Source organism: Pimephales promelas, chromosome 15 (assembly GCF_988280905.1).
Source record: "Pimephales promelas chromosome 15, fPimPro1.hap1.1, whole genome shotgun sequence".
Lineage (NCBI taxonomy): Eukaryota > Metazoa > Chordata > Actinopteri > Cypriniformes > Leuciscidae > Pimephales > Pimephales promelas.
In genome coordinates this window covers 34,125,525-34,137,363 of record NC_142783.1, presented here as the reverse complement: position 1 = coordinate 34,137,363, position 11,839 = coordinate 34,125,525, and the positions used below count along the sequence as shown (strand labels likewise).

At 39.9% G+C, this 11,839-nt stretch overlaps 1 protein-coding gene across 1 annotated transcript in view; it reads right to left on the bottom strand.

The window, feature by feature from the left end:
• The window catches only part of LOC120473281 (zona pellucida sperm-binding protein 3), a 194,702-nt gene that overhangs the window by 135,977 nt on the left and 46,886 nt on the right, over positions 1-11,839 (bottom strand).

Sequence of the window (11,839 nt, the reverse complement as noted above, 5' to 3'; positions counted from 1 at the left end):
TAGTGGCTCTTTGTCTGTCTCTCTCTCGCTCTCACACACACACTTCCTACCTTTCATGTCGTGTCACATCATACGTGATCACAAATGGCTGAATGATTTTAGCTGTTGTTAAATGTGTCAAGAAAATGTCCCACTCATATTTCAGGACCAAAGGAAGAATAAGAAAGTGTAGGCTACTTTGAATGAAAAAATATATAAGCCCTATATGTATGACCTAAATTTTTATCACTGTAATGCAAAAAAAACAAAAAACATTTTTTAGTCAAATTATAAATTTGATCTATTCTATTTGTATATATTTTTAATTAAAATCGTCTTCTTTCATTATTATTTTGCTTTTTATTATTCATTATTCATTTGATAAGAGACCGGACACATAACATTAATAATTTGAATAATAAGTGAAAATATAATTGCAATTAACACTTTTTACTATTATATCATAAAATGAATGTCATTGTTTTCATTGTGAGATGCATTTAATTCATGCAAAATATAATTTTTTGCACATTTTTTGTAGCTCCACATGTCTTGAATTTCAGTATTTAGCGATGTGTAAATGAGTCGGATTAGGAGATTACTGAGGTTTAGATTTCAGGAGAAACATCTGAACTCTTAATCGAATGGCACTGGAGAAACATCTGAGGTATTGAGGAGATCTCATGTGTGTTTGACGTGTTGGTCATCATCAGTCACCGCTGATCGCGTCTCGATCCGCTTCACTGTCTTCGCAAAACTGATGAATGTGGGGGAAAATCACGTTACAGTTTGTTTTTATTCGCTTTGGTACTATTTTCACAAGTAAGGTGTACATTTTCAAAACTCTTAGTACAAAAATCCAGCTGATGACACTTGTAACGCAGCTAGTCAATCTTTCAAAACCTGATGTAATGCTTTCAGTCAGTTGCACATGTTTTCAGTCCACATAATCATTATTTCAAACACAATTGTAATATGTAATGAGAACATTTGGTTTAATCACTGAAACACAACAATATGATCTTCTTTCAGTTTAGTACTTTTACACTCTAAAAAATGCTGGGTTGTTTTAACCCAATTTTGGGTCAAATATGGACAAACCTGAAATGTTGGGTTAAAAATGTAATGTAAAAATTTAACCCAACGGCTGGGTTAGTCCATATTTGACCCAAAGTTGGGTTAAAACAACCCAGCATTTTTTAGAGTGTAACAATCAGTTCATCCAACAGCAAACAATGCAAGATACATGTTTCAAATCGGCCTTAGAAGTGCTGAAATGAATATGCTACAGTACTATACTGTAAAAGACAGATTACACAGTTTTACTGTAACATTAGGCAATACACTTACAGTACCCAACATTTACATAATCTATCATTTCCAAATATCCATCATGTAATCTAGTGAAGGAGCAATAAAGACATCCTCTACAATCATTTACGTATATAGTGGCCAATTGTGGTTACCACTATGTGAAATCAATTAGCTATAATGAGTATTCATCATGTGTGGTTACTGGTTAAATGTAATTTACTGTAAATATTCATACAAACACACATTTTATTTCTGTAGTTCTCAAAATCCATATACTGTATATTGCTGAAATGAAAATCTACCAAATGATTCATTGATTAACCATTAAGATCTGTTGGATTAAATAATAGACAAAAGTATTAAACTGAACAAAAAGAGACGCAAATCAAAAGTTTGATAGTAAGAGCTTTATGAAAGGCAGTTACTCTGAATGAAACAATAATGCAGATGAAACACTTTGTGGATACTTTGTGATTGTGTGAATTGTACTAACACATGATGAAATGTTTGAAAAAAGTGCACTTTTGATGATCTGTTGTGATATTAGCACTAAGAGTTTTGAAAATGTACACCTTACTTATGAAAATAGTACCAAAGCGAATAAAAAAAAAACTGTATGAAATACATGTGTTTCTCTCTAAATCACGTTGTCCACAATTGTTGGCACCCCTAAAAATTATTATGGGTAAAATATCTCTGAGATATATTCCCATTCATAATTTACATATTTATAGCACACCAGAACATAAAGATGTCTACGTGACTTTTTATTTCACAGAACTATAAATATGAGGAAACACAAAGGCCAAATTCCCTTAATCATCCTTCACAGTGAGTCAAACCACAGAATATAGTTCTGATGTGCAGCAAGAGATTGTTGAGCTTCATAAATAGAAAGAGTCTGTAAAACAAACCAGCTAAAGATCAGGGCAATAATTAAGAAGTTCTGTAAGAAGTGCCGTTAATTGTAGCCAATGTATATTTGAGAAAAATACGTGTTTAAAGGAGTAGTTCACTTTTATAAAAGCTTTTGCTGATAATTTACTCACCCCCATGTCATCCAACATGTCCATGTCTTTCTTTCCTCAGTCGAAAAGAAATTAAGGTTTTTGATGAAAACATTCCAGGATTTTTCTCCGTATAATGGACTTCAATGGGGTCCAAACAGTTCAAGGTCCAAATGAGAGTTTCAGTGCAACTTCAAAGGGCTTTAAACGACACCAGACGATGAATAAGGGTCTTATCAAGCGAAACGATCACTAATTTCAAAAATAAATAAAGTTTAAGTTTTATAAGCTCAAATGCTCGCCTTGCTGTTCTGTGATGCGCGTTCGTGACTCTCCTGTTCGAACTCGTTCATCAAAATGAATGAATCTTTTTCTGAGTCAATTCATTCGTTTCGTTCGTTGAATGAACCAAAATGACTCGGAAAAAGATTAGTTCATTTTGATGAACGAGTTCGAACAGGAGAGTCACGGACGTGCATCACAGAACAGAGCAAGGCGAGCGTTTGTGCTTATAAAACCTAAACTTTGTTATTTATTTATTAAATGAGTGATCGTTTCGCTTGATGAGACCCTTATTCATCATCTGGAATCGTTTAAAGCCCTTTGAAGTTGCACTGAAACTCTCATTTGGACCTTGAACCGTTTGGTCCCCATTGAAGTCCATTATATGCAGAAAAATGCTGGAATGTTTTCATCAAAAACCTTCATTTCTTTTCGACTGAAGAAAGAAAGACATGGACATCTTGGATGACATGGGGGCGAGTAAATTATCAGCAAAAGTTTTTTAAAAAGTGGAATGATATTTGTTTTAGCAGCAACAGACATTTCTTATGAAATAGGCACTGTATGAAAATGCTGAAATGTGTTTAAATCTCCTGCTTTTAATTGAACGTCCATCATTTGTGTGTGTTGTCCAGGTCAGGCTGGTTCTGGTTTGGTTCTTGCGCCGTCAGCCGTGACCTCACCTTTCACTTCCCATTTAGTGTCTGCAGCTCAAAGCCATACATAGTGCTGACTGCAACAAATCAGAGCATGTTTTCATGGCATGTTCAACTCCACGTTCAGCCCTGATCCCCAGTGACGGGAATTATTTATTGAACCGGATCTGACCAGATGCGAGTCACCTTCACTTCATCCGGAATCCCCTGGAATCACACTTGTGTTCTAAAGTGCTTTCAAACATTCTATTTTAGTTGTTGGAACCTGATTATGTCCAAGTGTTACATTCATGCATTTGGCATGCAAACTGTCCAAACGTGCATTCACACACTTCAAGCAAGGCTGTTGGTCTCAGTGTTTTCTCGGAACGCGAACCAATTCAGGAATCGTAGTTTTCAACTTTCCAAAAGTTGACATCATGATGTTTGACTACATACACATTTACATTTATGCATTTAGCTGATGCTTTTACAAAATAAAAGTAATTAGTCAAAGAGCCGAGAATATTTGTAATTTGTAAGTGCATTCTGGTGATATTAAAGGGCATTCAAGCATTCATATTTACCACATTTATTAGGGGCCATAATCTTTAAACATGCCAGAGGGGAGAATGATTGCCGCTGTGACTTATTATTTATTAGTTTTTTTTCACAACAACATCGCCTTGTTTTGTCATTTAAGTGATGCATATTTACATGGATAATCATTTGAAGCATATTACATGATTTATGCACAGCAAAAATAGGCTGTATTTGAGAAAATGATCTAGATCGTGCAGTGATTGTTTGTTTTGTGAAGGAATAGGAGGCTGAATATCCATAATATTTGGCTTTAATAAGATTTCCTCAATAAATAGGCTGGAATAAACCATGATTCCTATTCTTTCCGAGAACAAAACACTTGAACACGACGAACTCGTCGTAATCATCACGACTTCAGAAGATTTCAGCATTAGTGTAAAGACATTATCAATAAGTGGTGGTTATTTTTATATAGCCACTCGGAGTGTTGGGTAAGTTACTCTAAAAAAGTAATTAATTACTAGTTACTAATTACCTCTTCAACAGTGTAATTAGATTACTGTACTAATTACTCTCTCTAAAAAGTATTTTGAACTTTTAATTACTAATTACTTTCAAAATCCCAGACACGAATCTGTTTTAATTCTTTCAAATAAATACTATAAAATTGCATGAATTATCCTTAAACTGACCAAGGTGGAGAAGGTTACATTATAAAAACATACTTTTTAGCATCAGACAATACATTTTGATGTTAAACCCACTGTTTTATGTCTGATCTCATGACATTTCACACTTTTTTCATACATATTTTACAATAATTCATACGAATTTGTACGAGTGCGGTCGTAATATTTAGACACCTCATATAAAATGCATACGAATCGCTGTGAGATCGGATTGATTTACCTCAATTACATCAGAAGTAACTGTAATTAAATTACAGAGTAATCCCTTACTTTACATTTTCAAGGGAAAAGTAATTAAATTACAGTAAGTAATTACTTAGTAATTAGTTACACCCAACACTAGCCCACTCCATAAAAAAAATTGTTGCGATTAGTTATAGTTATTAGTTAGTTATCTCAACTTAAAAATGTACGTTTGAATAACTTTCCCGGATTAAACGAGATAATTCAAACATGGCGGTCAAAGGTACAGATTTTTTTCTTTACTTTTTTTTTTTTGTAGCGTACTATTTTAGTTTTATCAATAGTTTGTATTTCTATGGGATTTTGCTTAATTATATTTATGCACAGTAGTTATTATAATCCATTTTGAGCATAGACCTGTTCATTTTGACTCTCCTGTTCAACTCGTTCATCAAAATGAACGAATCTTTTTCCGAGTCAATTTGTTCTTGACTCGGAAAAAGATTCGTTCGTTCTGTTACCAAGTTTCGTGCCATTCCGATGAAGTAAAAAATTCTTTAAAAAAATGTTTAAATCTTTCAGCCAGAACCGTCTGACGAGCACCAGAGGGTTTAGTTGACTACATGTTTAATAAAACAACAATTTATTTCACAATCACAGCGCATGATTCAGTGTGTAGTTCGGCATCGTTTGCATTAAAGGCCAATAAAAGAATGACGCCTCAAATTGAACTTTATTTAATCTCTCTGATGATCATGATTGTCTGATTGTGAGACTGAAATCCAGTCTTCATATTTCATGACAGGATTGCTCTCCGTCTGTTCTCTGCACTTTCAGTGTTGTTGTGTGTGCTAATCAGCAGAAACCTCAGCCGCCCTGATGTTGCCCTTAACCGACCCGCTTCACCCGCTCCGGGTACGAGCACTAGTTACTGCATCATGTTTCTGACTCTGAACAGCATTAATATTTAAGGTAAATATTGATTTGATCTCTCTTCTGGCCCAAATGCTCAATGTGGGCCGTCTGATTGAATCAGGGCTTGATTTAAGAGCGAGCTTGAGTTTAGCGTTCTCTAAAGGCCTGTCAGTGTTTATTTGGAGATGTCGCTGTGATAAGGTCATCTACACAGGTTTGCTCAAGGAAACGGACGGGAACTCAAAGGTGGGCAGCTCTTTCAATGTTATGAACAAACCTTCTGTTTTATATTAATACAAGTCATCTGGTCTTTAATAATGTTCTCAAAACATTAGCACAACATTTTTAAAAATATATAATATATTATTGTATAATATATATACTATAATCCTGCACAGTAAAATAAATAAGAGGGATTCGGGATTCTGGCGATGTCTGGCAGGATTGTGTATTCACCGCCATTCTCCGTATCAGCGAAGACACACCTTTGGTTGCAGTTTCGCTTGTCGCCAGAGGGGGCGTAGTTTTGCAAAAACTCAGAGACTCGCGCAATGCACCTTTAACATTCACATAACCAAAAAAAAATAAAATAAATAAAGTTATAAATATATATAACATAAATAACTGGATGTTCCAAGAACATTTAGAAACCGCTGTGCGATGCTCTGTAATGTATGTAAAAAAAAATTGGAGACAAATTTGATATTGTATATTTATAAATCTTTATCATAAAAAAAAATTATTAAAAAAAAGAAAGTTCAGATATTTTATTTAACCCATTATCAGTATTAATGTTTTGCTGGTGAATTGTTGCAATGTAAAAAAAAATACTTATTTAAATTAGATATATAGCATTAAAATTATAGTATTTTTTATAAGTATTACTTATTTTACAAATAAAGTGTGAGTGATATACTTGAACTTTACTTGAAAAGTCACCTAGAATTGTGTGTAGACTAAATTTACTAGCAGTTTTTGATTGAAAATTAAAAATCTCTATAATTTTCAGTGTGCATGAAACTCTTCTGAGCAAAATATTCATCATAAATCACTGACTTCAAGAGGGAAAGCAGAGCTGGAAAGTGTGGATATTCACAGTAAGGTCCTTTGAGGTCATGTGACAAATTGATGAATTGCAGTTATTGCATAAATTATCAACGGATTAGGGAAAGAATAATTTATCTCCACACTCTCCACAGGACGTCCTCAGGTTTTACACTTTGATAATAAGATTGTCCCTGTTCGTTTTATCGGATGAGTGAATGACGACGTGCTGTGTGTTAAACTTTTTTTTTTGAATCTCTCAGTGGAGTTGAATAAAAATTATATACGTGTATTATTACAGAGAAATTATGATTCTACACAGTTGAACTGAAACTGTCCTGAGAGCATGCAATGCAAATATAATATTTCCTCACATCTCCAGTAATGCAATAAAGGTCAATGGCACTTGATTAATGTTGATTCTCAATCATATAACACACTCTAAAAAATGCTGGGATGTTTCAACCCAAATTTGGGTCAAATATGGACAAAAACAAATGTTGGGTTAAAAATGTAATTTCAAATTTTAACCCAACTTCAACTTTATCTTTTTTAACGTAATTTTTTTAATTCCATTTTTAACCCAACATTTGGGTTGAAACAACCCAGCATTTTTTAGAGTGCAGTGATTTAATTATCAATTTCTCATGATAATTCACAGGATTTTAAAGCACACTTTAAAAAAATGATACCATAAAGAATGATAGGGTATAGAATTCTGCGTTGTAATCTCTGTTTTGTTCACTAGATGTCAGGAGTACTTTATTTAACAGCACAGGCCAATCAGAAGAGGGGGAAATGAATTTAATTGAATAATTAAATGAAATGAAATATGATTTTTTTTAATTCCCCTAATCATACACTCTAAAAAATGCTGGGTTGTTTCAAATTTGGGTGAAATATGGACAAACCCAAATGTTGGGTTAAAAATGTAATTAAAAAAAAAAAATTTACAGTTGAAAGTGAAAGCTGAAGTTGGTTTAAAACTTTTAACCCAACATTTGGGTTTGTCCATATTTTACCCAAATTAGGGTTAAAACCCCCCAGCATTGTTTAGAGTGTGGCAAATGCATGTTATATAGACAAATGCATTTCATTAATTAATAACTTATTGTACATTAATTGGCATTATATATATATATATATATAATATATATATATATATATATATATATATATATATATTTTACAAATTCATTAATTAATGAGTCTATAAATAAATTAATGAACTTTTTTGATATTTTAATCCGGAACAAAAAGAGTGTATGTGTGTGTGTATTACTTCATTATTTATGTATATATATATATATATATGAAGAGTTCAGATGCAAAAGCCTCTAAATGCCATTTGAAATTTTCTTCTTTAATGATGATTTTTATCAAACTTGTATATTTAAGTTCAGTAATTTCACTTAAATAACAATTAATAGGTAATTATCATTGCCATTTAAGTGAAATCACTGAACTTAAATATGCAAGCTTGATAAAAATGATCATTCTAGAAGAAAATTTCAAATGGCATTTAGAGGCTTTTGCATCTGAACTCTTCATATATATATATATATATATATATATATATATATATAAGGGATGCACAATATATCGGCCACATTATCGATATCGGCTGATATACTGTATCATCATTTTTAATGTTATCGATATCGGCCCAACAAGAACATTTAGCCGATATCTAAAAGCCGATAAATAATGTATTATATCCTTCAGCTGAGGCGCTTTAGATGCGCACTGTTCAACATGATGCTTTTAAATTGCTGGAAATACGATTGAAATCACTTTAAAAATTAAAATCCAGTTAAAGTGCAAAATGTGCAGCGCAAGTGTCACGGATCCATCTGCGTCAGCACCAGACACCTTCACTCCGCCCACTCGTTCCAGCTCCCCAGCCTTCTAATCACCGTCACCTGCCCGCATCAATCACCGTCCCAATCATCCTCCCTTTATAAACTCACTCCTCACAGTCACTCACCGTCTGGTCTCGTCGATACTACGGCTACAGACTCCCGCTACTCTCACTGCTACGTTCTGGATTACTTACCCGCTTGCATCAGCCCCGTCTGCCTCTCATCTGCTCCTGGTTCCCGGTCTCCTCCTGTTCATCCGTCCGCTGCTTCCACTCTCCGTCTCTCCGTCCTGCACAAGATAAGATATACTTCATCAGACTGTTTCCCGCTGCATCCCCGAACTTTCTCCATTACATACTCACCTGTTGTTTACCCTACCACCTGTTCAATAAACCTGGTTACTCTCATCCATCTGCGTCCTTCTAGTTTGTGACAGAAGACCAGACCAACAACATGCTGCAACCTACCCCGAGCACCAGCGCTACACCGACCCCACCCTCTCCAACCATTCCCCGGACTAGCGCTCCAGCACTCTCCACGGCCACCGTCACCACTTCTTCCCCATCTGCCTCTGTCAGTCCCATGGCCCAACCAGCGCCCTTCTCTGGCGAGGAGGAGGAGTGCAGCGGCTTCCTCCTGCAGTGCGAGCTCTACATGGAGATGAATCCATCCGCCTTCCCCACCGAACGATCTAAGGTCGCCTTCTTCATCTCACTCTTGCGAGGTCGAGCACTCAATTGGGCTCATGCTCTGTGGAAAGATCGAGGTCCCGTTACGCGGACGTTTACTGCTTTCTCCGGTCATTTCATCGAAGTATTCTCGCAGTCTGCACATTCCATCTCGGTTCAAGACCAGCTGTACCGGTTGCGGCAAGGGAGATCGTCAGTCGCCTCCTATGCCCTGCAGTTCCGCACCCTCGCCGCCACTCTCGGTTGGAACGAGAGCGCGCTCATCACCGCATACCGTCATGGCCTGAATTCTGACATCCGCCTCCAGCTCGCGATTTATGATGACACCGTTGGAATAGAGAGCATCATCCAGCGATCCATTCGCATCGACCAGCGACGCACTGCCTGCCAGCTCGACAGCCCTGCACTCCCACCTCCTCGTCCAGCGCCCCGTCATCACAGTCCTCCAGCACCAGAGCCGATGGACATTGGAGCCTCGCGACTGCCCGTGTCCGAGAGAAATCGGCGCATCACCAGCGGTCTGTGCCTGTACTGTGGAGCCTCCGGCCACCTACTCGCCTCCTGCCCCATTCGTCCACCCCGACCCGCTGTGAGTACAGTCCACCTACCACTACCCATTTCCTCCTTGAAATATACTACGGCCACTATCACTTATCTGAACCGTTCCATTTCAGTTCAGGCGCTGATCGACTCCGGATCAGCGGCCAATTTCATCGCTCTGTCCACCTTAGACCGGCTGCAAACCAGGCAACGATCCATCCCTCACAAATTGCAAGTACAGACCATCCTCGGGCAACCTCTGGGGCGTGGCCGGGTAGGACATCGTAGTCCCGACCTGGGACTGGAGATCGGCTGGCTCCATAAGGAGGAGATATCTTTCCTGGTGCTGGAGGGCTCCACAGCCGAGATCATCCTGGGACGCCCCTGGTTGGAGACCCACTCCCCGCATGTCCAATGGTCCACCGGCGAGATTCTACGGTGGGGTAAGGACTGCTTCCATCACTGTCTGCCATCTGTGACGAGAACCTCCGTCCCTGCCACCACTCCGTCCGTTCCCCTCTCCACCACCTCCGTGGAGAGCCCACCTGCGGGACATCCTCCCGAGATCCCCTCTCCCTACCGGGCGTTCCAGGATGTCTTCGATAAACACCAAGCGACCACTCTACCTCCACATAGGCCATGGGACTGCGCGATCGATCTGCTGCCCGGGGCGGTCGTACCGCGAGGTAAGATCTACCCTCTGTCCATCCCGGAACAGAAGGCCATGGGGGAGTATATCCAGGAGGCTCTCGACCACGGATTCATCCGACCATCAGTGTCCCCTGCCGCTTCGAGCTTCTTCTTCGTGGGGAAAAAGGATGGAGGCTTGCGCCCCTGCATCGACTACCGTACCCTCAATCAAGCTACTGTCAAATTCCGCTATCCTCTTCCTCTGGTCCCAGCCGCCCTGGAACAACTCCGAGGGGCATCCATTTACACCAAGCTAGATCTTCGTAGTGCCTACAACCTCATCCGAGTCCGGGAAGGAGATGAGTGGAAGACCGCCTTCATCACCCCCGCGGGGCACTACGAATATCTCGTGATGCCCTTCGGATTGTCCAACTCACCCGCCATCTTCCAAGGTTTCATGAATGAGATATTCCGCGATCTCCTCAACCAGTTTGTCATCATTTACATCGACGATATCCTCATCTACTCCCCCGACCTGACCTCTCATATCCATCACGTTCAAACAGTACTCACCCGGCTCCGAGATTATCACCTCTATCTCAAACTGGAGAAATGCGAATTCCACCAAAGCACCATCCAATTCCTCGGTTACATCATCACTCCCCACGGAATCACCATGGACCAGAGGAAGGTGGAAGCGGTACTCCACTGGCCACAACCCACCACCCGTAAGGAGCTTCAACGCTTCCTGGGGTTTGCCAATTTCTACCGCCGGTTCATCCAGAACTTCAGTCCCATCAGCTCTCCCCTCACCGACCTTCTCAAGAGTGGGGCCAAGTCTCTATCCTGGAACGACCAAGCCACCCGCACCTTTCAAGACCTTAAATCCGCCTTCAGCTCCGCTCCTACCCTGGCCCTTCCGGACCCGGCCCTACCGTTCCTCGTCGAAGTGGATGCCTCCATCTCGGGGGTAGGAGCGGTCCTCTCTCAGCGGCAGGGGAACCCACCTCAACTCCACCCATGCGCCTTCTACTCCAAGAAACTGTCCCCGGCGGAGCAGAATTATGACATCGGCAACCGGGAGTTACTGGCCATCAAACTCGCGCTGGAGGAATGGAGGCACTGGCTGGAGGGAGCCCAACACCCTTTTACAGTGATCACGGACCACCGTAACCTCGAGTACCTCCGAGAGGCCAAGAGACTCAATCCCCGTCAAGCCCGTTGGGCCCTGTTCTTCACACGCTTCAATTTCTCAGTCACCTACCGCCCCGGAGATAAGAATGTGAAAGCAGACGCTCTCTCGCGTTAGTTCCAACCCGAGGTCCCTCCTTTCGAGTCCGAAACCATTCTCCCTCCAGCCGTGGTGGTCAGCCCCATTCAGTGGAGCATGGATGATCACATCGCCGAAGCCACACAGCTTGAACCTGCTCCGCCGGGAGGTCCTGAGGGACGGGTCTATGTCCCAACTCGTTTACGCCTGTCCCTCATGGACTCAGTTCACTCCTCTCCGGGCTCTGGACACCCAGG